The sequence below is a fragment of the Ixodes scapularis genome, unplaced genomic scaffold (genome assembly GCF_016920785.2).
Source record: "Ixodes scapularis isolate PalLabHiFi unplaced genomic scaffold, ASM1692078v2 PGA_scaffold2__306_contigs__length_199485367, whole genome shotgun sequence".
In the NCBI taxonomy this organism is placed as follows: domain Eukaryota; kingdom Metazoa; phylum Arthropoda; class Arachnida; order Ixodida; family Ixodidae; genus Ixodes; species Ixodes scapularis.
In genome coordinates, this window is record NW_024609857.1 from 113,681,055 (window position 1) to 113,685,412 (window position 4,358).

Here is a 4,358-nt window from a genome sequence, read left to right on the forward strand (position 1 = left end):
TCCTCTGATATCTTAGCGTTCCCCCGGTTATTACGTCTGGTGACTCTAATCTGAAAGGAAGAGAAAAAGATGCAAAACACGACAATACATTCACCAATTTAAAAACCACGCCTGCTTGCCAGACCCAAGGTCTGTCATTCAAAGGCTTTCAAACTCACGAGTCTACATAGATACTCCTCGGAGGAAGATTATTTTTCCTATTTCTACAGCCGCCGTATCCTGTTTAAATTCACAGCATGGGACGCTTGGTATTGCGTTACGTTCAAAACAATATTTACGTCGCTAATATACCGTTGTTAGTGAGCCAATCCCGAGTACCCAGCACTTTATCCCAAAACTCATAGCCCTTGAGCAGATTGCGTCGTGACGCACTGCCCGCAGATTTAAAACAAAAGAGCGCTTCCTTTTGCGTTTTGAATTCTATAGAATTTATCTCCGCAATACCCCGCAAGGGCACCTCCATGTGTAGGTGTTTGATGAGCGGCGTCACCGCGGATTCCGAGCTGTGTGGGTTAACCCACTTACTTCTGGCTCGTCGTGACTTTCCCATGTCCGGGAAAACATTTAGCAGTGCTGTGTTAATCCGCAGTACAGTCCCAGCAATAGCTGCGACGCGTACCGGCGAAGTTGTCGGACCATCGGCGTCGCGTTCGCGCAACGTGGGGTGAGTGAACAAAAGTGTTCAAACGAAATAGACATCTTACCAAATTGTTCCGAACGTTTTTGTTTCTTTTTTGTTCCGGAGCGCATGAAAGCATAACTCCCTCCGGAGCTCTTGGCATTGACAGTGCAACGACGGCATTTTGTTATTGGATTGTTTTTGCCAGAGAGCGCGTGCAGTCGGCATCGGGTACTGCAAGAACCATAAGTTTAAAGAGGGTTGTTTACGCTGTGGCATATATATTTATATATATATATATATATATATATATATATATATATATATATATATATATATATATATACATACCCATTACTATAATTTGAGTACGCCGACTGCAAGCACTGAAAGTAAGCCTTTAGTACACTTGAGTCATAGCCTCCTCTATAGGAGGCTATGCTTGAGTGCACTCCTTGTATACTAATTTTGAACTACTTTTTACCGTGGGCACTACGATTCTACTACATGTACTAGTTTTGTACGGACGAGTATACTTTCAGTTCACCGCCATTTTTACTGGAAGTATACTTTAAGTACACTTAAAGTATACAATCAGTACAAAGACCGCACTGAAATTATACTTTTAGTATACTTCAGTACACTTCGAGTGTACTGATTTTGAACCACTTTTCGCTAAGGGTAGTTTTGTGCGGACGAGTATACTTTCAGTCCACCGCCATTTTTACTGGAAGTATACTTTAAGTACACTTTAAGTATTCAATCAGTACACAGACCGCACTGAAAGTATACGTTTAGTATACTTCAGTACACTTCGAGTGTACTGATTTTGAACGACTTTTCGCTAAGGGATGACTAGCTAAATAATTATTGACAAGTTAGATAACGCTACTTTCTGTGGCGTACAACGTAGCTAATTTTTCTATTTTTGCTTTTTTTTAGGCGTAAGTCCATGTTGCATTTGCGACGTGAGTATGCTATGACAGTGCCCGTCGTTTCCCCGGGAAACGTTTGGACCACGTGGTCTGCAGCGAAATGAGAAATGAAGCATCCCTTTGTCACATTATGTCAGCTATACCCGGTGATAATTTTTAATCAACTGGTTTCAGGAAAATTGGGGGCTCACTGTCATGTTGATGCACACTCCATGTGTGTCGTGCGACTCGGCGGACATTACATGGGTGAATAACCGTGGCAACATTTTTTTTAACTAATTAAAATCCGTAAATTTACTTTTTATTATTATTGCTGTTTTAGAGGCAGTCATTATTAGAGCCTAACACAGTCAAAACTATTCACGAAACAGCCAAGGGGCTTTCAGATATTTATTTATCAAATTTCGCACTTTTTTTCCTCGATTCAAGAACCACACGCGGCAGGGGCGGGCAACGTGGAGAGTGACTTAGCGGTTTTGACATGACATATCGGTGATGGCATGTTTGTGTTAGCGGGAACTTCTCATACTGGAGTTCTTTGCATTATTTAAGTTTCTAGTGAAGTTACAACCCTCATAAAGTGCTGTCGCATTCAGCATGAACGAAGTTGCACACTTTTTACAGCGTGCATTTGGTGGAGGCTCCAGCATCATACTTCCAACGGTTCGACTGAAGGGAATACGTAAAAATAGCATCCTGCGCTCTGCCCGGCGCGCTGTTTTTAATCAGGCGACGAAAGGCAGAGTTTTAGCTATGAATAACCCAAAATTCGTCGCCTTTTCGCAAATTGTTTCAGTTGGGCTAGGGTTTATTCATAGCCCCTTCAAAATTGAAAGTTCAACATGATCAATTACACTGTAAATTAAAAAAGTTAATTAGACAGCGTACTGTGACGTTTAGTTACTCATCTAATGTTCGCCGAGCCCTGTAAATATTCTGTGAAAACGGCATCGGCCATCTATCGCGTTTTTAATGTGTTGATGTTAACAATCGCACTGTATATATATATATATATATATATATATATATATATATATATATATATATATATATATATATATATATATATATATATATATATATATATAACGGGCATGGTGGCGGGAGGCCGAAGGCGTGGGTATAAAACTGAGAAGAAAAAAACCCTTAGTGAAAAACAGCAACAACGGACGATTTAATCTTCGACGTTTCGGCCGGAGTCCGGCCTTCGTCAGGAAGATATATATATATATATACCCGTTACTATAATTTGAGTACGCCGACTGCAAGCACTGAAAGTAGGCCTTTAGTACACTTGAGTGCACTTCTTGTATACTGATTTTGAACTACTTTTTACTGTGGGCACTACGATTCTACCACATGTACTAGTTTTGTACGGACGAGTATACTTTCAGTCCTCCGCCATTTTTACTGGAAGCATACTTTAAGTGCACTTAAAGTATACAATCAGTACAAAGACCGCACTGAAAGTATACTTTTAGTATACTTCAGTACACTTCGAGTGTACTGATTTTGAACGACTTTTCGCTAAGGGAACTGAAACAATTTGCGAAAAGGTGACGAGTTTTGGGTTATTCATAGCTATGAATAACCCAAAATAATCCGGTGTTTTTGTAATGCAGGTCTCAGCGTACTATACGCTGTTTCAGATATCTGCATCCACAGCAATCAAAAAGACAGGAGGCAAAAGAAACCACGGCTAATAATGGGGACATAAGATCCTCCACCTTGCATGGTCGCATGCAGCGCAAATCAACTTCCGAACCGCGTAAGCGAAGTGATGTTATGAATGGAAGCTCGCTCTGAAATTGGCTGGAGAAATCGGCGCCTTTATGCAACAACCTCAAGCTTTCACCGAAAGTGTTTCATGGTGTAGATTTATCTTGCAAAACTCTAAAGACATCTCAATTCACGTGAAAAGAGATTGACAATTGCAACAACGAACAACACCGTCGATCGAGATTTCCACACTGTAAAAAATCGACGTAAATTTAACGTGTCTTTCCCTCGTCAAAAAGGACGGGCACGCTCATTGTTTCAAAACACGAGGTTACCCTCATTATTTATGTGCCGCGAGAGCCGATCCTTCCAGAAAAGCCGAAATACCAGCGGTGCAAGCATGCGCTGATGAATCAAAATAGCCTTGGCGACAAGGGAGAAACTGCTTGAGATAGTTTCGGTTTTACACTGAAAAATAAAACCGAAAGTTTAGATAAAACCTAAAATAGACTAAACGGTTTGTTAATTTTTTACTAATATAATAAAGTAACATTATTATTATTAATATATTGATTTGCATAGTTTTGTTTTAAAAACAAAAAAAAAAATAAAAAAAGAACAAAAAGAAGAGACGTTTGAAAACTGCGCAAGACCATCGCTATTGCAATCAGCTTACGTTCGGCCGCCGTTGGAGTTCCGGAGAGTTCGAGCATCGCTTCCTTCTTACGTTTTAGCCGTTTTTGCGGATATTTTAGATACCTTACTTACGAATACCGTGTTCAATAATAGCAAGCGATTACTGAGAGCTGTGAGACACAGCGTCGCAAGTGGCGGATAGTCATGGCCGACTGGTGCAAGCGAAGGTGAGGAAGTTCCTTTTTTTTCTGCGAAGTGCGCCGCTGTTTCAAACTTTGTCTTGTACCGTGTGCTTGCTAAGCTATGCTGGACTCTCACTATGCTGTACCCGGTTTTATTTCGTTATTTGAAAAGAGCGTGTCTTCAAAATTTATGGCTCTCTCCGCAGAGTGAGAAAGATTCGCGTGCGGCGGAACCGAGGGCCTGCCGAGGGCCTGTCCTGGGCGCCG